This window comes from Anopheles darlingi, chromosome 3, assembly GCF_943734745.1.
Source record: "Anopheles darlingi chromosome 3, idAnoDarlMG_H_01, whole genome shotgun sequence".
Lineage (NCBI taxonomy): Eukaryota > Metazoa > Arthropoda > Insecta > Diptera > Culicidae > Anopheles > Anopheles darlingi.
The window spans coordinates 68,395,968-68,418,467 of NC_064875.1; the positions used below are offsets into that span (position 1 = coordinate 68,395,968).

Here is a 22,500-nt window from a genome sequence, read left to right on the forward strand (position 1 = left end):
CGATTGGGGTAATATGGCAAGACACAATTCACGTGAACCTTGAACTGTTTCGCTTGCTATGATGAGAGTCTTTTTCAATGTATAGCGACTGTATTAGCAAATGGTAAGAAGTTTACCATGAGCACACAACATTTGCTTGTATATTTCATTGCATCCCGATATCTCCGAACAACTTTGTTGCTTCTCCTCGAGTAGATACACATTGAACGTTGTAAATCGGTTGGTGCGTTATCGCATTCGGCAAAAGGTAAATACAGCAGAAGGTTTCTGCAATAACCATCTAAAGTTTGCACTCCAGCGGCCATTAACAGAGGCGTTACTTCATGTTCTGCCCTTCCTATCGGACACTGAGTCATCAGCTTTCCGCGATCGGGTTCTTAGCTCTTTTCGTATCACGTATCACCGGCGAGCGACGCCACTATGCATCGATGCCATGCTGGCGTACGTGAATGGCCCTTTGCGGCCCTGGCGCCATGCGGCAGATTCTTGCCCCATGATTCACGATGCCTTGTGCGACTGGTCAAGCCGGTGCATTCGCCGGAAGCGTACTTAATCATTTTGGCATGTGCAAAGCGCATTCATGTTGCGAGTGGCATTCCTTTGTAGATAACCGTGTAGCTGCAGCATCCGACTTGCGTCTTTGAAATTGAAAAGAAAGCAACATATTAACGACAATACCGTATAACGGGAGATGTGGGAGCAATGTCATGTAATCGGTCTTGAACAGATTGTGCTATTCTTGGCCATCAAGCTGAGGTCGCTTCTCGTACAGTAAAAGATGGTCACCAGGTTATGATGCAATGTCTGTAAGGGCAGAAGACATTTATGCATTCATTCCTTTGGTGAATGGCCTCAAGCAGATTGCTTTCCCGCCTTCCAGCATAATGTTAATAATCCGTATTAACTCACGATGATTTTATACCGCTACTGCCGTGCTACGTCGGTATGATGGATTTTTATTTGTTTGGAGGGAATACGCACCCTGCACCTGCAGCCCTTTGGCTCGCAGTTCAGTTCACGGGGTTGGTCATGCTGTCGGAGCTCATGCTAGCTCGTAAATCAGCTACTTATATTTAATCACCTCCCCAAAGGACAGCACAAATCCATAAGCGTAAATTTTCGTTACTTTATTGCGTGTGTCACTCGTTCTCGGACGGTCTCGACCTAAAGTCGACGCATGCCGCCGAAAGTCAGGAAATCGCAAAGTTTTTCCGAGCCCCAGCTGCTGCTGCTGCTGCTGCTGTGACAGAAACTCCAATTCCTCGGAACCAACTGTGAATGGCTTTCGTGGCTGCCTGTTTGTGGCCGATCGATTCGCTCTGGTTGGTTTTCGGTCGTGGTTGACATCTTGAAGGAGCACATGAAGCCTTCTAGTCGGTGAACATGTGAAGGAGACCATCACTGTAACCAGCCCGTTGGCAGTGGCAAACGGAGGATGATGAATGTTTCATTCCGGTGAAGAGATTTACGGTCACGCCCGGACGGAAATAGAATTCGGAAGAAGCGCTCGATCGATTCGTCCTCATGTGGCCGCGTTGGCGCTTATGGTCACGTCCGGTTGGGTTGGGGAAGTGTGGCCGCACGATTGGATCGTGAGCTTTTCCGGGAATCGGCAATCAGCGTGTGAACTCGCCAAAGGAGAGCGTTATATTCGTGCTCCCGGAGTACAGGATTGCAACATACTATGACCTATTAATTATGACACATCGAAGGTCGTTGCTGGATGCGAGCGAATGTGGACATCTGCAATGCGAAATAGTACCGTGCCGATGGTAAATAATCGTTTCATGATGCGGCCTCTGTTGCAATGAGCAAATATCATTTAGTTGCCGAAATGCATTGAGCTATGGTTTTTGGTCCCAAAACTATCGCTGCATTGCTCATAAAACTAGCTTCACGAATTCACTTTAGTGATTAAACTGGTCATCGCGTAGATCACAGTGGGATATTTAAAGCTTAATGCGGGCTCCTTCTCTTGCGGAGTATGAAGTGCTCACTACCAGCATGATTTCCTCACAATGGGATAGTTTTCATTCCGCTTGTTGTCCAGTACTATGCCGTTGCACAGTCGGCAGTTGACCCTAAACCCAGACAGCCATCGCTGTAACGCTCCGCCGATGGATCGGACCGGTTGCTGCATAATTGATGCCAACGAATGGCGTCGCTTCCTGATTGTGACCAGGTTCCTTCTAGTGAATGGGAGCCAGCAGCGCGTTTGGCTTATTTTATTCAACAACATTTTACATTTCTTACCAAAAGTTGCTGTACCGTTGCAGTGACATCGTGGGCAAGATTTTCTCCGGAAATGGTTTTCGCTCTATGGTGGCCGTTAGCATCACACTTCACACCATCGAGTGATAAATGCATAATTTGTTACGCGACGAAACCCTTTCGTTGCTTTCGTCGTGTGATTTAACAATGAGTTGAACTTGAGATGAAAACCATTTGGCAGACAGTCTTTCAAGGAATTCAAAGAAACTTTTCAAACTCCATAATGTTAACTCTCAACATGAATTGCTGTCTGTTAATAGGTTCAGCATTTTTGTCGTCATGGAAAGTTTTCCGCAAATTACAAACGAGAGCTTAAAGGCCGAGTGCACGACATTTACTGTTGGCCTTTCAAGCTCTTATTATCGGAGGGGTTTCGGCAAACTTTGTCTTCTCTCCTGCGTCCTTAATGATAAGACAATTTGTCGGCCAGGAAACTGTTTGGCACGGCTGGTAGGGGGTAAGAGGTTAACGGTTCCGTTGTGAACTTTGCTCTACCGTTGGTCTTGAGAGAGTCGCGTTAAATTAAACTACTCGTGATTGGTTTAGATATAGAAAAAACACACGTGTGTTTAGTGCGATAAAGATTAGAAGTTTTTGGTGGGTTATTAGAACGCCACTTTTCGTAGATAGTCAACCAGTGCCTTAGTCCCGTTAAAGGATGCTTCTTGTAGCGGATAACATCGCCAAAAAGTGTCATCCAACGTTAAGTGTTCGTTCCAGAACAGATGTTATGCCACTATCACTACTGCTTCTCAGCATTGCTCCGCCAAAAAAGATAATTACCACGTGGCAGATGTCAGTAGAACGGGCGAACGGCTACACGCTTCGCACACTTCCGTTAATGGACGATAAAAATGTGCTTCCGGACAAAAACGAAAACAGGACGACGCGTGTACCATACGTGACTTGCTGTTTATGTTCGCAACACAAGAATGCGTACTAAACAACGAGCAGCCATCGGTGATATACTACTAATTTTGCTGCTGTTCATGGAAGTGGTTCGGTAATGGTGTTGTTTTCCTCTTTTGAACAGACATTTATTTCGCTCACGGTTCTACGCCTCGCCAACGCGCTCCTCCTTCCGGTGGCTTGTCCTGGGGTGGTTTCCCGTTAATGTATCCATCGTCACCGGACACCAAGGATGCCACTTCGCTGTGTTGTTTGGTTTGGCAAGCACACTGGTGTCGTGGCGATTTCCAGCATAATAAAAGAGTCCTGGAAGGGAACGTCACCACCAACAGCTCCCGGAAGGACCATAAAGCGCGTGAAAATGGTGCTTACCAAGCGGAGGCTTTTTGGAGTAGATTTTCGGGACTTTACTCGGGGCATTACCGTGAGTCCAGAAAGCGGCGAAAGGTTACCCAAAAGGATAGCGTGGCGGCGATCGCGCGACAAACGACAATAACTGGTCAGCGTCACGGAAAGACAAACCTTTGAGACCCACTTGTGCATGTGCTGGCGCCATGTTATGAATTATTAATTACGATGCCGCAAAAAGGACATCTGGGACACAACGGTACCGTTGGGTTTGTTGTTGGGTTCTGTTTTGTGCTCCATTCCGCACGGTCCTTTCCGAAATTATGTTGAGCCCTTATATTTTCCTCATTTGCCATCACAAACCGCGGGAGCTGCAATTCAAAAGGGCAAAACATGGCAATCAGGACCAGAAAGAATGCTGCCTACCACGGGACAGCAGCAGTATTAGGAATCTGACTTTCAATTTTGTTTGACTGACCTCTCTCTCTCTCTCTCTTTCGGTCATTTTGATAATTATGTTTTAAGGGAGTTTGGATGACTTTGAGAAAGTCCTTTTAAAGCCGCTAATACGAATGAAAACTTCACCAGACCCTCCGCCGCCGGTCTAAACAGATGGGGAAGCTTACTAGCAAAAATGGGAGTTGAAATCTTTGCAAAGTTTGAAGGACACTTTGTTGAAGGGTCTACTTTGATTTCAAACTTTTAAATCCTAAATGGTGGAGAGGGAAGTCAAATCGGGTTACGGTGTCGAAAAGGTCGAAATCTTCCGTAATCTTTAACAGAGATTCTCGAGAACTAGGGCTACTTCTATGGGTTTGAGAGTGAGCAACATGATTTTGCATTTCGAAAATACGGTACAAGTCGGCTTTCTTTTTAACCATTGTTCACTCGAGGGAAATTTATGTTAGATGTCACGAAATCGTAGAAACATGTTTCGATGTTGTGCAAATGCATGTGCGCTGCTTAATGTCTTGTCCAGAGGTGGCTCTTCTCTCAGTATTTATGTTTAGACTAGGTTTCTTTTCCACTGAAAAGTCATCGGAAAAAAACCATACATATTCAAATTTATTTTGTCTTGTCTGGTCGAAAGTATTCTAAGATCTTTCTGTGGAAAGTGGTCTTTCAATGTTTCAACAAAAATGTGATACCAGTGGTGTTCTGTTCGTCTTGGTTCGCCCACTTGAGTGGTAAGGTCGAGTAGAACCCTACTTGACTCTCGTAGAGAACACGAGTTCCTGATGATACCACTCTGGTCCTCACAAGGATGCGACCACATATATCATTAATAGAAGGAAGGACTGTGGGAGAGGTGAGGTTGGGCGTGCTGAAAGTGACATGACGAAGGAACACGCAGCCAAGAATCACGAAACGAAGAAGAACCATTTTCAGGATGTGCCACTGAATGCGCTGCGAGATAGCACTGTTTCGTCGATGGACAGCGTCCAGTGAACCGAACTACTGCTGGAGAAAGCTCTTGCAAAAGTATTTCGGAAATCAAAACCACATTCAAAACCATACAGGAATTGTTGAGCCTCGGAGTCAGGGAGGTCTTCTGCGTTCTCGTCTCGAAATGTTGCAAATGCTTTATGGTTCCAAATTAGCGTAAACCATCCACTGGTAGTTTCCGAGTGCCCGGCGTTGGGCACGATTTCCTGTTTTCTGTTGTTTCGTCCGAGCTAACCCTTGGCAAGAACGGGGATCTGTTCTTGCGGATGATTTATGCATCGAGCCGAAGTCAACCGTACTCCAGGCAGGCTGCGGCAACCGCTGGTAGTCGTTTGTTTTACCCGTAATCGTCGGGTGCGTTTCTGGGAGGCCTAGTAGAATGGGGCATTGGGTTGAGCAGGGTTTAGGTCGAAGGAATTGTGTCCGCAATTTTGCCTATTTCTGCTGAATTGGAAATCTGTTTCTTTTAGTGGCTTGAACGGGATTGCCGGCAAGCTGAAAACATTCGTTTTCTTCAGGGTCTCCGTTCTTTCGGCTGTTTAGTCTAGTGTGTTTGAACGGTCCAGTACGCTGCAAGATGTTGCTCCTTCGACAAGATGTATGATGTAGAATTTGTCTAGCTTAGGGATTTTTGTGCCAGCACCTTGCAGCAACAGCGGAGCGGCTCAGGTTTGCAAGGATTACGATTAATCCTTGGTGAATGCTTGTCAGGGCCGGGGGTGGCTTCGTCCTTGTACGCCAGATGTGTGACACTTCCTTCGTCGATAAGGCACGTACTGCTCGTTCGGGGTCGCTCAAGTTAGCACCGTTATTAGGCCATTGGGTTGATTTGCGATGAAACATTGGTCCTTACTGTGGGGAGGGGGAGCATAACCATGAAACCAGCATGATGCTTGACCCATTTTTAGCTACCGAATACCGGTAGCGAACAGAATGAGGAAAATACGTTTCACACTACATCAGCATTTAACGCACACCACGTTTGCCATTTGGCATTAAGTGGGGCGCGAATGGTTCGGAATATTCCCGGTGTTTTCCGGCTCATTTGGCACATCGAACGGGGTTTCCGAGAGACGCGCAAGGCATGAACCATCAAGTTTCCATGGAAACGCAAAAATGGGAACCATTTTCATGTTTGAAGGCTGCTATGGATGCCTTTCTCTGGAGGGTTCTCCGTAGTTTGAGGTAACTATGGTTACGGTGGTCATCTGGAGAGGGAACACGGACCACAGCGACCATCACATTAGTGAGCGGCCTCATAAAAATCTCATCGTACACCCTCGGGTTCGTCGACAAAATTCCCGTGGAAACGGTCCGGCTGCACGTAGCTGTCGGCGTCGTCGTAAACATAAAAATAAAGTGTTTCCACGTTGTCGATGTTTTTGGAACCTATTCCTGGAAAGCAGCGTCCACGCAACGGTTTTCCAAAGTTCCGAGGGCTCCTTCATGATGGCATATGGTAATGCGTGGCCGTGGCAGCGAACCCATGAAGCGTCGGGAGGCCGGGTATCGATGGGTCGATAATCGGGCGGAAGGGATGACAGAAAGGTTGCCTCCAATCACTGCACTGCTTATCATCACTCAACAACCAAACTCGAGATCTAGTGGCAGTCTCACCAGGAGAGCGTTGACTGGTGTTTGAAAGACAAACACTTCACTCACCGATATGTTGCTGGAAGAGACTAGATCAGTGGTGCGTTTGCTGCGGGAAAATAATGACATTCGAGATGCGATGATTGATGGTTTACTGTGCTCGCTCGGTCCGCGTGGAATTAAGCACATCGCAGAACGTCAGACAAAATGGCCTACCAACCGAAGACCTGGAAGCTTATAAATATTAATCGAATTTGGATCCGTTATCGCGAGACGGAGGAATTTGCTTTCATTGAGGATCCTTGACTTGCAAACTAGGCGCCACCGTTGCTGTGGCTTTTGAAGGTGAAAGTGATTTGGCTGTTTATGCCGAGATTTGCGAAAGAAGCTTGGCAGAGTCATAATTGCTTTTATTGCTTGTCCATTGGCCATTTATGCATAGAAGGCAATATTGTGCTCCTGGTATACTTTGACCATTGTAACGGAATCTGCGCCGATTCATGCATTATGGATGATAATGAGAAAATCATTTATTTTTATTGATATCATTTTGACCAAAAAGCAACAGCAGCATCGCTGGAAAGATGAGCACAATCGTCTATCATATTTCAGTGTTTTGGTTGGGTTTCATTACGAGTGTTTAGAAGAACATTTGGAGATTTCTCAGGAGGAAAAATAAGAGATAAGCTAAATGCTCAAAATGAATTTCGATTTTTTTTGTTATTTACAAAAAACAAAATTTCCTCAAAGTCTAAAACATATGGTCCAAACACATGATATGATAGAAAACGGTTTATGGTTCGAGAAGAAACTGATAACGGTTACACAGATTTTTCTCCTGGGAACCATAAATGTTTTCTAACGCCAAGCAATTGTAAAATAGAAAAAAAATCTTGCTACATCTCCCTGCTTTCGTTCGGTTTTCATGTGCACGTACATGTGTTCGAACTGTAGTGTGAACATGTTTTTTTTGTTTCACGATCCTGCGAGACCGGCTCAAAATTTTCCACTCCAGTCACGTGTCACTCGTCACAAACAGAATCGTTTTCCCGATGGCGACTTCTCACTCTTCGCAAAGGACATCTATGACACCCGGTACAGTCCCAGACAAACATCGCACACCGTGAACATCCTTTTTTGTCTCTACACCCTCGCACACACCCAAAGAGTGAGCACATCGTCTGTCCATTGCTCTCGATCAAACGTAGGGAAAATGGTTTACCCGCTATTCCGCACTCTTCCACCCCAGGATGGGTTGCATTTAAATTGGAAAGTCATCGTTGGCAGCAGCAGCAGCAGAGGCGGCTTTGAATGGATAGAAGCGTTATAGCGGCTGGGCAACCATGATTACCCAGCGGACTTAATCAAACATCCTGCTCTCCAACGAGGTCCCAGCAGGAGAGGAGCGGAGCGTGGGTTAACTAATTTAGAAAAATTGGTATTCCGTCCGGAAGAGAGGAAGAGTGTGCGCCCATAGCAGCCAAACGATTGCCTCAGGTTCTGTTGGTCCTGGATGACGATATCATTCCGGGTGTGTCGATTCCCCGGTTTTTGGGGGGACCAGTTGATCACAAACCGTATGGCACGGGAAGGGATAAAATGATGCGGGTGATGATTTCAATTTATCCCGCCGAAAGAGCCCATTGGCCGTCGAAGAAAGGGCCGCGTAGAGTTGTGTGCACGACAGGCGCGTTGATCTTATGGCAATATGGATTGGGTGTTGAAGAAGAACCGCCGTTCGAAGCACGTGACCTGACACGTGAATGCGCAACAATTGTCTGACGTAGCGGATGAGGATGGAACGGGGTTACGGAGCATTATTTATGCTGCCAGCTGCTGCTCCTGCTGGCGGCTGGCTGGTGGAGAGCAATGGATCCAAATTGAACAAAACTTAAAGGGTTCTGCATGTTGTGGTGTGGTTGTGTGAACAGAAAGGATGCGAACGTTGCGTGAACGTGTACGTGAGCTGATTAAATTAATATTCTTAAAGGAGGCCTGACAAACAATTAGACTTTTGATATTCGTCGAAGCAATTAGTTTGCGCGGAGTAAAGCTGAGCACCACTCTTTTGAACTTTTGCCGATTTGGACAGATATTTTAAAGAAATAGCTGTCGCAAGTGGATGGTTATTTGATTCCCAATTATATTTTCGATCTCGATGCTATTCGGTTGTTTGGGTATTTCCACTCGTTTGAAATAACGATACCACCGAAGGCACGGTGCTGTGTAATCGATGCACCATTAGAAACCATGTGTGGTTCACATGTGCACAGGCCAGGCCGACCTATAGAGTGGACAAGGCGGCGGTTGCGTTACCACGAAGAATTTTGTTCGAATTACGAGGTACAACGGTCCGGTTCCGATTTCAAACGGCAAAATGCCGGTTGCGGATCCCGAAAACCCATCAGCGCGCATCCCCGATTCTTGACCGTTGTTTGATGGAAGCATTTCTTGTTGGATGCACTTAAGTTTTGCTGCAAAAAAAACATGAGGAACGAAGCGAAAGACTTCGGAAAGATGAGCAGCAGCAGAACCGTCGTAAAGATGCCGAAATGTGCCCGGAATGGACATTTCTTTTCTTGGGTTAATGTCTACGTTTATGAGGAAGCAAGAAACTGAACACAGGAGGGGAGCATGCATGTCATCTGTCAGCAGTGTTTGCTTCTCCCTCACATTAGCCTCGGTTATGCTGGCTTTAATCTTACTTCTCATTGTTTTATGGTAGCCAATGTGATGGCGACGGGCGGGCCAGGTTGGATTCCCTTCATAAAATTAGTTGATTCGTCGTCTCAGGCAGCGCCAGTGCCATTTTTGTCGTCGAGAAGATGTGTAAAAACGGAACGAAATCCGTCGAACGTTAAATCACCACTTGCTGCTGCTTGCTGTCCCCAAAATCGGGTGCGTCTGCCACCGTCCTATGGAGGGTTCTGCGTTGAAAGAATCTGGGCCAAACAGCTCAGGACAGTAGCACGAAGCGGCTTACATGGTGCTTTTGGCTGCTTTTATTTATGGGTTTACTCGAGCCAATTTGACACCTTTGGAACAGCGGCTCTCTTGTGCCAGGGGAGCGACTGGCCTGTTTTTGGAAATGGTAGCATTGAATTCCCCAAAAGTGCATTCAACACAACAACCCATCAATCTGGTCAGGTGCATCTCTTTCGCTCTCTCTCTTGGCATTGGTTGGACGATGCAATTTATTGAAATGTTTCGCTTAGAAGACGCTTAATGATCACCGAAGCTCGTTATGTTTTCCACTGAACACAGTTTATGCATTAGCAGTTATTCTAACGAATCATCGCCAAGATGGACAAACCGACTGGTTGGATAGAACATTTCCGTGATTTTCTCAAATGTAATTCATCATTTGTGGTAATACTTTCACTGGGTATACGAGACAAACCCGCTAGCAAACAAAGCGAAAAAAAAAAGACAGAAAAGAAAATGAACGCGGTCAACGAAACTAGGCTAACGGGTTTTGTTGCTCGCTGGCGACGGAACAATTGTGGCTTGCTAGTCCCCAACCAATTTCCTACCCAGCCTGTAACCATAAAAAAGCAGCGAAATTCTGGTTTCGCACAAACCACAAGAGATAGGGTCATGGTTAGGGCCATGCTCGAGGACACGAGGAAAACATAACACATAAAAAAGGCTTGCTCCGTCGACAAATGAGTGATGAGACTTATCTTGTCTGGCTGCCGCGTGTCCGCATGCCCATGGAGTGCAGCTCGCAAAGAGATTCCACAAGCGAAAAAGCAGAGGGAAACCGAGGGAAAAGCATCCGCAAAAACATCAGAAGGAACGCAAAACTTTTATTTGGCCATTTTGTGGAAAGACTCCCGTCCTCTGCCTTTGTATTTCCGGTGGTTTTGCTCATCCTCGACGTTCTGTGGTGGCTTCAGCACGCAATCTGATCTGTGGAGATCATCCGTATGATTAAAGAGGTTGAGGTTGTGTCGTGGAGCGGTACCGGTACCAAAAGAAATGACATTAAATAACGATCTTTGTAATTTGTGTCAAATGTGGTTTGACTTCACTCGAGAGATCTCCCCCTTTCGAACCGACTTACTGGGCCGCCCGGTTTTTGTCTGACGCCGGTTTTACCCTTTCGACAACATTGTTCTTAGGTGCGCCTTTTTACGGTTATCCCGGCGGTAAGGCTTGACCGTGGCTTTTTGGTTTATTGGCAATGAAGCTGGAGCTTAAGTGCACACTCTGTTCTGTACTGCAGGTTGTTTTTATGCATGAGAGAGAAGCGGGCACATGCACATGAAACAAAAAGGGTTTTAGAAACATACTACAGCATAACGCTCAACATTGGGTAGTAAGTAAGGTTCTGATTTGTTTGATTATACTCCAGTTGAAGAAACCGCAACTTTTGTTCTTCCACTAATCCTAAAAAACGGACGAGGGTAGCGGCAATAACGTTAATGATATTCGCTGTAAAAGTGGTAAATTACGTTCATTATTTTCACATGTTGCTACTTACCGAGGGCTGAAAGCCAGGTTGTTTTATGATGTAGCCAGTATGAGGTGTTGTGCAGTTTATTGTCGTCATTACCTGGACTCTCTTATCCTACTTCAACTCAGCATAGCAAGTTCTTTGATCTTAAAAAAATATCATTTTTGATTGGAATGTAACTCATTAAATATTTGTTGAGTAAAACACTTCAAGGAAAAGTATTTGAAGCCCTTGATAAACAATTCAGAACTACCTTGCTGCCGTTGTAATTAATGAAATTAGTCATTTCTTGGTGGCCATCCAAGTCCGCTTCTCGAGAATGTTGGCAAAAAGTGCATCACTTTCGTTTGAGGTGCAACCCTTGACTACCATTGCGTCGACAAGATAGTGGACTTCTTCTGAAAGATGGTTCTCGCAAAGGCAAACTACCGACTACTGAAAGTAAAAGCGTGGTCGGAACATGAATAATGAATTTAATTAAATTCTATTTGACCGTCCTAACAACAGGCAGGTGCTGCTGCTGGTTACAGAAATCTGTAGAATGGTCGGACGCTGAAAGTCCTTTCGCTGAATTATTTTGATCATTTTACGACGGCAAGATGAAGGACCGTCCAGACATCGACTGTGTAAGGATGCTGGCTACCAAACGAAGGTAGGCTACTTGAAAGTTTTATGGCTGCGATGCAATTGTTTCAAAATAATTTCAATCATTAAGCATTTTCAGACTACAAGTGCTTTGATGAAACGTAGAACAGATTTTTATGCAACACCTTTTAAGTTCAAAAAATGGTTATTCATTTCAAAATGCAACAACGTTTACATTATGTTTGAAAATCGATCCGAACACTTTTTATCAAAAGATCATAGGACCACGGTCCACGGTCCATGGCTCTAATTGGATAATTAAATTCCGAGTCACATATTGCCATCAGCTAGCGTCGGTTTGGTTGAATTGATATGGAACGTACAACGGGCACATCTCACCGCTCGCCGTGGATGGAACTTGCGTGAGAAGCACGCCCAAGAACACGTACGCGTCTCAGCTGTTGATTGCGTAAGCGGTGGCCGACGTCGAGGAAACGTTGCAGGCACACCGGTATACCCCTTCCGAAAGTAAGGCTAGCTCAGTGGGCCACATCGAACACCACGGAATGTCCATAATTTCGTCGGAATCTCCCCAGGGGCCTACGGTGGCGGCAGATGAATCAATTAGTGCTGACGCCGTGATACCAACCGTGTGCATCAGGTCGGCAGAGAACACAATGCAAGACAAACACTCGGTTTTGATGGGTCCGAATCCTCGGAGATTCTCGAAACCACGCAAGCGTCTATTTACGCCACTGGCTTAATGTCAGCTCACTGGCGCGCTCCTGCTGATAGGCGGCGGCGGCGTGGCGGAGTTTGTTTTGGGTATGTGGTCATTAAAATGCTTCACTAAAAGCAAAACCAATTATTCCCGGTGAAGATACGAGTAGCAGATACGCGTCACGATGGCACGCCCACGTGCCCAACAAGTCCAGTAGCGCCTTCCGTTGACCACGAGCGCCCTGTATAGCGCAGCGTTTCTCCTGACACGAAGTTCAGCAGTTGGTTGAACCGAGCGAGATGCTGCCTCTGCTACTTACCAGAAGTTCGTGAGTGCCTTTTTGCGTGGTAAACCGGTGGTCCACCTACACGCCAGAAGCGTGCCATGCCGTGGCCTAGCCAAACGGACTCCCAAGACTCAGAGGGATTGATAATTGGCCTGACGCTTCGCCGCAGATAACTTTAGGAAAGCGAACTTTTCGCTGCCATCACAACGCAAATCAGCACTCTCCGGTCCCCACCCACCAGGAGCTGAAAGTTGCTTAACTTTGGCCTGCGCTTCCGGACACCTTCGCCGCCGACCGGGGTCCCCGGTCCGTGGGCGTGCTTTGCGAACGAACGAAAAATCTCGGCACCAAACCGGATCGGCGGTCACAAACAAATCGCTTTTAATTTGCACTAATTGTGTATCGCTGTGTCACTGCACGTCCCGCGCCCCGGTTGGGCACACCGGCCATCATCTCTTAATAATAATCATCGTTGTCTTAATTATCGTGCGGCATCCGGTGTCGTCGGGCACGTCTGGTTGCGTCTTGAGGCGTAAGCGGGCACATTTTCGGAGGTTGTTGATAACTTCATTAGCGCAACCCGGGTCCGTGCCTCGTGGTCGTCGTCAGCGGCGGCGGCGTTATTGAAGGAGACTGTTGTGGACGGCAGCCACTCGCTTAAACTCGTCTCTTGATGATCATTCTCCATTTCTTTATGTGGACGTAATGTTTGATCTCGAGATATCGAGGGTTGTCTGTTTCATGCATTCACTACGTTATTCAGCGAATTGGTTGAGCATTTTCAAGAACATGGAAAGGAATTTTAATTTCGGGTTCTAGTTCGATGTGTAGGATTAACCAAAAGCGCTTTGAGGATCATCTCTATCATTATGAAATACCCTTTTTCTGATCTTGGATTGAGAAATCTGAATTTATGCGAAATGGTAATTATAAGGTTTCGTAGGTGAATCGATCCCTAGTTTTTCTGTCGATATTCTCCAGATGGCTTCGTGTTCGGTGTCTATATAAGCTGCATAGAAAGCAAACAAATGTTACCGTGACTCCTTAACATTCTCTTCAGTATCGCTCTATGCTTTGCAGCTTCTCCCACCAAAGTGCCGAACGAAGTCGTCGTGTGCTGGCTGTGTTGGTCAGCTCTAGCTAGCTTTCAGCGTGATCCATCCGTTCTGCTGCGCCAACTGTTGAACCACTTTTAATCGTTTTTTAGCCTTCTAGCGAACCACCCTCGGGGGGGATGGGGACAAAATGTAAATTTTGCGTGCATTTAATTGCATACACATCACGGTATGTGGTCGAGTCGGGTCCGGGCTGGTCAACCCTTCCCCCATCGACGGTGGCTGACCTTTTCGGTGTCAGTGCGCTCTCCTGGGTCAAGACACCGTAATGGTAGTGGTGGTGGTGGTGGTGATGGGTGCATTACCGTGCATTTTTAACCTCCTTTTGCGCAAACAAAAACAAAGGCACGAATCGGTACTTGGTTTGTTGATCTCGGATCGCAACGCCGCGTAACACAACACAGCGTCCACATTTCCATTTGCGGCCATAACACGACACGGCACGAGTCGCGCAGAGAGTTGGGGAGTGTTCTTGCATCCCCGAGAAACCTGGGAAGACGAAGGCTAGTCCAAAGTGGATTGCATTGTGTACCGTCGTCGTCGTCGTCGATAGCAGCAGTCGTGTACCGAGAAGACGTTGCAAACGGATGCACGGCCGGTGTGATGCCGGTTTAGGTCTAATCTTTAGCGCTCAGGCGGCGGCATACCATTTGATGGCGATTGAACTTGCTTAAATACCGGCGGAAGTGTCTTGAAAGGTGACAGCAAAAGGCGTGCGCCGTGAGCGGTCCGGCAACAATTATCAGGGGGCCGGAACGAGGTCGGCATCCACTTGGATGGCAAATTGGCTGCATCTTGGAGAATTCCTCCGTTTGTTACGTTGGAAGAATTTATATGTTTGCCGCACTAAATGGTGATTACATTTTATCATGTTTGATGTTTGTGTCTTGTTTCCATTTCGTTCGTTTCCTGTGATGCAACGAAAAAGCCGGCAGCCGCGTCGTATCCAGAAGAACTTCTACCAACGTTTGAGGTAAAAGCAAACATTCATAGAATCTTGAAGGATTTTTGATACAGGTCAATAATTTTAAAAATTCAATCATTAACGCTGGATCACAGGATCTTACACAATCGCCCCAAGGGTATCGCTTTTTTTACCTCTTTTTGTCCAATCGAAGGTAGTAGGTCTCGCATTTCATAGCCCACTGGACCCTGGATACGTCCTTCAAATCTATGTTTTTTTTCGATTTTTGAAACGCAAACAAATCATAAATAACTGCGCCGTCGCACCATGGCAGCAGGCTGGCGAAAGGAGTGCAGCGCGTGAATGGTGGCGTAGCAAAAAACCGCTAATTCATTTGACATTTAGCTCAACCGAACAGAAGTTGCAATTACAGCTGCCAATAAAATTCGATCCCGATGCTGCTTTTCGGCGCAGCCCTTATTGCGCTGGGTGGTGATGGTGGTGTGCTGTAAAGATAAACCACCGCCAAAGCCTACACACAGTAGTATCACCTTGCCAAGGTTTTCTGCAAACAACCACCGCGAGTGAGAGAGATGTTGTGACGTCGCGAGCGATGCAAGTCAGAAGACTGGCGGCAACGGCGGCCACGGTGGTCAGATCACGCGACGCGACCAGACTCGGCAGGTTGATCGGTTTCATTTAACGTTTTTAATGAAGAAAAAGGTGTAAGGACGCTGGAAGCAGTAAATGAGGTTAATCGTGCGCGTGGACGTCAAGCTAAAAAGCGAACAAAACATCAACACCGAAGACCTTCAAAATGGCATTTAATGTCGAAAAGTGGTGGGAATCGGATAAGATGGATCGCACATGATCGCGTTGGTTATGTTAGGTAAGAATGGCGCCGCAGCGCAACCAACAAGCATTTGTGCTGCACTCATCAACCGAAAGAATCGTGGAAGTCGCGAAATTGATGTATCTGTTCGGCGTCCAAACGTTGCCGTGCGAACTAGGGATTGGCCACCGGTGGCGCAATACGACGAACAGAGCGAATGTTTTAAAAACTATAATCACTCGCAAGCCGGTTCCACCAAGCCTGCCACTTCGGCAGCGGAATGATGGATTGATGAATTAATGCCCATTTTCAGCGCAGTCACTACCTCGTTGCTCGGGTCCATGTTGCCCAAGAATACACAGTTTAGCAGAGTTTAGCCGGATTTAAGGAAAATGACGCTAAAGATCTGAAGCCCCCCAAAAAGGTTGGCCAATCCCCAGAAGACCGGAATGCAACACTTCACCATTAAAACGTTTCCCATCTATCATCGCACACGCCTATCGATTAGTTCAGGAAGGTTTTTGACGAAGCGCCAGCAAATCCAGTTCACTCCGGGAACCGGCTGAAGGAATATGATGGGATTTTACTGTAAAAAACGTTGGCTAAGGTTTTTTTTTCGCTTCGGATCGCTTCCTCTTGAAATTCACGCTCCATTCCATTCGAGGACATGATTGTTCCATTTTTGACCGACTTCTAATTGCCGCTCTCGCAGCAAAGCGGCGGGTCTCGCTTGATGGATCGAAAAGCAAAGTAAAAAAAAATGCTCCAATAAATCTGATAAGAATCAGGATCATGTCACGACTCGCAGCAGACCGACAGGAAACTTGCCACAAGAAGCTCTCAAGCCGGCGTTAAGTTTCCTGTTTTGTGGACGACGGTTTCTAATATCGGTTTAATGTCCGCCAGCCAGTGTGGCCCAGTTGTAGCCACGATGGCCGGGCGTGTAATCAATCACTGCGGGAGGAATGTTTCTTCTTTCGTTTCCTCGGTCTCGGTCATATCGCAGACACGGTCCAGACTTGCTAAATGCTGGCAAATACCTCCACTGGTTACAGCGTGACGCGCAGTAAGTAGCGAAGGCTACCGAAGGGAGGTCGGTATTATGGCGATTTGTGAAGAATTGCTCGACACAGATGAAGACGAATATGGTTGCACCATGCGAGGTCCCAGTCGCTCAACCAGAGGACGTATCAAGCCACCAAGCTGCCACTGGGCCGCGGTCTTCAGCGGTTTCTGAATCGTCATCGCTGCTACAGAAGTGGAAGTGAACTTCGTGCGCAAGTAATTGCATCATGCTTCTCGTATGCTCATAGTGGTAATGTAGCAATGTTGGCAAAATGCATATGGTCCGGCATAGCCATGGCGGTCGTCACCCATATCCAGTAGACGACGGTGTGAAAGCATCTGAACCCGTGCGCATCATTATTGCAATTCATCAACGTGCACAATTAGGTTACGTTCCTACTTCTGCCACGCCATCAACCGTTTACCTTCGATTCATTAAGAGAGCGCCGAAAGAGGATGAGGTTGATGAATGGTCGCGGTTGGTGTTGCGGTTTGCTTGCTTCCCAGTTCGCTGCAGTGCTAGCGTTTCCGCCAGAAAGGTGTCAGCGAATGGCCCCAGGGATATGCTGCCTCTTTCACATTTATTGTGAAGCATCTCGTCAAGCAACTTTTTCCTCCACCCCTCGGGAATTGACAGTTTATCATTTTACTTTCTTTTCGCTATTTCAGGGCCACCATTCAGTGGAGTCGCCCGATATGATTTGCTCATGTAACATCGCGCACTGTTCGGATGCAGTTCATCAGATCGGACAGACGGGGCCATTGCTCATTAGAGCCAGCTCCCTCTCGCGGCTTAGGCGCAGGTGGCATGAGGTGATGGTGATGACGACCCGTGGTGTCCATACGGGTGTTGTAACACTCAATACCGAAAACCCTTTTTCTGTCCGGCGGCGTTAGGCGCGATGTAATCATGGAATGGTTACCGAAAGCACGTGTGCCCGTGGCGATTGGCCGTGGTTTCGGTGTGTCCAAAAGGGGATTAGAGTGGTAATCATGGGGTCAGCTCCACCACCCTCCCAGTTAATGAGTTTAGGGAGCGAGCAACGAACGGGCAATTGAATCCGGGAGAGGTAACCAGGAAGCCAATGCTGTGAAGCTGCTTACGGTTTGTTACGTATGTTGGCTACATTGTTAAAGGGGTTTTCACTGGTTTCACCCTCAGCCCACGGGGTACGAAGGGAAACAGGACGTCAGAGAAATATGATGGCAATCAGCTTTTTCCATTTGCTGGTTTCAAGTTTTAATAATCTTTTTTATTTTGCTGTTCGCTGTCTTCCTTCGCGAGGTGTTTCTCTTTCGCCAGGGAGCACGTCTTCCGAGCCACGTTAAATGAAACAACAGCTTCACTCAAGACTTCCGGCAATTCGGTACTTCTTCGTTCTGTAGATAAACACGCAGAACCGTGTTTACTCTTCTGCAGAAGGAAATTCTGCGAAAATATCCAGCATCTTTTTTGTGTTGTTTGGTGCTTGGAACACCGTCTTCTCAAATGCATTTCTAAGAAAATCCCAACACAGCAGTGTGGCGTCCACATGTTGCATGCTTTTAATTGCGCTGCACTTATTTCCATGTCTTTCGTAGTGGTTATGAGGGGTCTTGCGATAGCATAAACAAAGAGCCATTGCTTGTGGTGTGGTAGATGGATCCCTTTTTACGATTTCTTCGTGATTCTGAGCGATTTTCAATGAGCGGACGCTATGTTTTTTTTTAATGCAAAAATTGATTTTATTTTGCAGATGCTGCACAACATTGCTGCGTTTTCCGTGTTCTCAATTGTTTTAAAAATATTACAGCATGCTGATGGAAATGGTGAAATTGAAACCGTCTGCAGCAAACGAAGCGCACCGAACCGTGGCAAGCAATGGCTTTTGTGTCTCTTTGGCCTGTCTGAGAACCGGTTGCACAATAACTGGATCCACCAGGAAGCTTGCTTTCCCATGCAAGAACCCCTCTCATTGTTCTTTCCATTACAAGATTCCCAATATTACTTATGACTTAATTTCACACACCAGAACCTTCCAGATTGAGGGAGAAATGTTGTGTTCATGGTGTGATTCTACCCCACAAGTGAATTCGCTTTAAACGACTCCAATCGCGATTGCACCAAATACCTCGCGGTAACGGAAATGGAAAATGTGGCGAATGCATCTTTATCTGTGGTCTGCAAACGTGCGTAAAGTGACACGACTCCATAACTCATCTGCGTTAATCAGAAACGGCAAATCTTTCGGGGCCTCGCAGCATCCAACAGCTTGGAATTTTGGTTCGTCTTGTGTGCACATGCCAAGGACCGAGATCCGAGGATGCCAATTGGCACCAGAATGAAGCTCTTTTGCACTCGCTCTCTCGATACAATCTTGGACGGTGGTTGGTGGCCATCCAACTCCCCCTTCGAGTGGGGTTTTGCTCATCAGATTGTGTTTCTCGGGATGGCAAAGTGGTCCAGCCGTAGTCCGCGCGACCCCCGTGTCCATGTTTCAAAAGTGCTGCTCGAGGCGTTTAATTGTTTTGCACCACAGAACGTGCCCGAGCATCCGAGCGGACGACAGCGATAAATCATTCAATTGCGCCCGATGTGGCCTGGGCAATTCTTTCTAGAATTCATTCCGCGTGCATGCACTTTGCGAGGCATCGCGAACAACAATCAGTTTGAAGGCGTAGAACTAATTTTGCCTTTTACTTTGGTTTTTGCTAAATTGAAAAAAGCAATAAAAAGAACTGATGCCGCAAGAAAGCTTGAGTCCAACCAATTGCTTGGCCTGTAAAGGCGAATTGAAAGTTCAACCCCAAAGACACTTAACGCACGAGTAACGTGCACAAAGTACAAATTCATTAGCAAATAAAAGTGGAACACGCTGAACACTGGGCATAGAAGCGTGTTGGGCTTCGATACGGTTGACAACGAACATCGTGTTAATGTAGGTTCAAGTGAAACCGGGATGTAAAAACGAGCAGAAGACCCCAGGAAAGGTCACACTGTCTGGCTACCTTACACTTGCATGGCGCACACGTAATTCGATGCGGCCATCGTATCACTGATCGTGGAGTTTTTATGCGTCAACCGTGTGACTCAATTCTTTCACCATTTCTCTTTTTTTTTTTTGGGAAAGAGTGTCCAGACTTGCCTTTTTTCAACATATTCCTTGCCACGCAACCTACCTGGTTCGCCGCTCGTTAAGCGGGGGTCTGTTGCATGTGAAAGTTCTTCTTTATTATTCGCGCTTCCGTGAGCACACGCACATGTATGTAATTACATTAATGACTGTACTCCACGACCTGGAGGGGCTTTGTTCGTCGCAAAACCTCCTCGCCGTTGTAACATACGCAGAAGGTCAATTCTGAAGGTCCATGGATTGGCCACGAAAAAGTCTTCTTCGCAACGTGGTGTGTCCTTCGCATGGTTCGCGTCAGCCAAACAGTACTCCCGATTGTTGGGCCCGAGGAGTAAACAAACGAATTCGAGGGAGCGCTAAATGATGGGAAGAGCCGGTTGTTTATATTCTCCACACAGTCAGCCTGAGTTGTCGGAAGCTCGTCTTCTCTGCTTGTGTTTGTGGACGTTTTGTAACAATCGCCAAAAAGGAGAATACCTATGGAATCATCAAGAATACAAGGAAGAAAGCAAACTCCACTCCGTTACGGCGACTATGACCTCTTGAAAAGCGTTCTCCTCAGGTCATTCAAACTTTCCAACTTTGCCGAAGTTGGAACACGAAAATGGGCCGGAAACGTGCCATCCAAGTTCCGGGGCAACATGCTTTTGAGATTGTAAAGATTTCGGGTAGTGTTCCGCTTGCGCCTCGTTCGGGTGGACCATCGTTGTCGTTAGGTCGATTGTGTGTCTTTTGGTGACCAACTAACCCCACTAGCTGGTTTATGGTTTATGACCAACAAAGTACGTCTAGGACAGGTCAGTTCCGGAACGACGAAGCTCGGTACCGACTCGATTGGACTGGTGAAGTGAGGGTAAATGAAAACTGCCATTGAATAATTTATGCTTTCAATCCTCGTCTTGGCAATAAACTTGGATTTTGGTTCGCCACTTAACCTTCTTGCCATCGGGATGGGTGCCTTCGGTTTGACCAGCATTGGCCCCCTGCTGTGTTGGGTCATAAAATGTCGGAAAACTATTCCGAGCCATTACGGAATGGAGCGTTGTTCCCAATATTCTTTCTCAAAAACTCTGTGGAAGTAGCAGCTCTGTGCCTGTCCGTTGTGGCTTTACTAGGGAGAGAAGGACGATGTTGCAGCAGCATGGGCTCACAAACTGACGTTCGATCATAAAAATTTGCATATTTTTTGCGGCAGAGACATGCGATGTTGGTACCCCTCTCTTCACAAGACACATGCCAGAGAGCTTTAAGAGAAGGCGAATGGGCAAAGCAAAACAAACAGAGATCCCTTTTGGCCTGAGGCCTGTCTGGACATTTTACGAGCCGATCATTAAGCGAACCACACATGAGAAAATGGCAAACAGAGCTTGCTTCGGTGCCAGGAGACTGGACAGATACTTTTAAATCCTTTGCAACGGTATCACTCAGGTGAGTCACAAGACGCGGTTGCACCTTGCCACGCATACCTCTGCCCAAGCAATTATCTAAATCATTGTCTAGTTGTCTTGGATGTTATCAAGCTTGATGGTAAGATATGAGATAGTGAATCTATTTTTATTCCAATTCTCACACTGCACCGGCCTGTAACCGGCGGAAACGACGACCTTCGGAATTACAAAACAATAGACACCAACGAATGAACGGGTGAGAAACCGGCTTTTCAAGGGGACCGGCTACATAGTGAGAAAGCTTGTAGTCTTTTCCTCTCCAAACTCACCGGATGAACACAAGCAAAGCGCTTCGAAGAGAAAGATTCGCTTAAAAACTCAATTTCCTTAGCCAAAATGCGAGAAATGCGTTGAAGTTATGTTCATGTTGATGTTCATCGGCTGTTCCGAGCTCATCTCGGCTATGCTCGGGCACAGCCTCGGCAGTCCAGTGTTACGTTTGAACTTGTAGCAACAAGATGATTAACCCTTTTTCCTTGCGCAACCGAGAATGAACGAACAACGAAACAGGCGTCAAAATATACTAAAAGATTACCCAACACAAAACATGAAACACCAATGCTTAAAATCTGAAAGAAGAAACACTTCTACAGAGTTATGAAACATGAATTGCAACCATTAAAAAGGCTGTAAAATTTTGATTTCTTCCTCAATTTAATAGATAAATTTTACTATGTTAAAAATGGTGGCAAAAAGCATCAAATTTAAGAATCATTTTAAAATTCTTTGAAGTGACTCTTTGGCACATCATTTCAAGGCTTTGGCATGGCCTGAATAATTAGTATTAATAAATATTTTGTCCAACATCTTAGGCGGTTTGTCTTTGGTGTTCAGGGTTATCATGCGCTTTTCGAAACATATTTCATTTAAATTTGTTGATTTATATTTAACCATTGGCTCAATGCCGGGGCTTACACGTTCCGGTTCCTGGATTGCTTGTAACTTTTTTTTGAAAAGCCAAGAGCAAAATGATTTTGAATTATTGTAAAGAGGTATTTTACTGTTCAACTATTATTGGACAATTTTTCAGAACACTGTCATATATAATTTGATAGCAATATCCGTATCGAATTGATTACAATTTTAATACCTTGCCGGGTACATCCAACAAATCCTGTTGAGAGTTTGAAGTCTCGTCGTTTCAGAGAGACAAGCGCAGCAATGGTGACGATGTCGTGGAACACGATGGCGCGGCCATTCATCCGTCGTTCGTTGTTCGGACTGGACGTGTTTCCGAGTGGTCCGCAGCGATTGTTTGTTGCGCAAAGTTATCTCGCCATCGTTTAGATGGCAGTGTTTGGTTCTAAAGGCTTCTTACCGTGTCCACCGGCAATGCGTTAGTGTATCGAAGGTGATTCATCAAGTGCAGAGCACGATTGTTCAAAGAATGTTTTATGTGAACGCA

The 22,500-nt window shown here is 46.3% G+C and overlaps 1 protein-coding gene across 3 annotated transcripts in view; it reads left to right on the forward strand.

Annotated features, from left to right (window-relative positions):
• LOC125954790 (breast cancer anti-estrogen resistance protein 1) overlaps positions 1-22,500 on the forward strand; it is a 96,312-nt gene that overhangs the window by 12,150 nt on the left and 61,662 nt on the right. The window contains exon 1 of one of the 3 annotated variants that reach the window (XM_049685393.1): positions 22,315-22,446. The exons of 1 other annotated variant lie outside the window; for it this stretch is intronic. The gene's annotated coding sequence lies outside the window, so the exon portion shown is untranslated. Of the gene's footprint in view, positions 1-22,314; positions 22,447-22,500 lie in introns of those variants that run through there. One more of the 3 variants, XM_049685391.1, reaches the window with a different exon arrangement.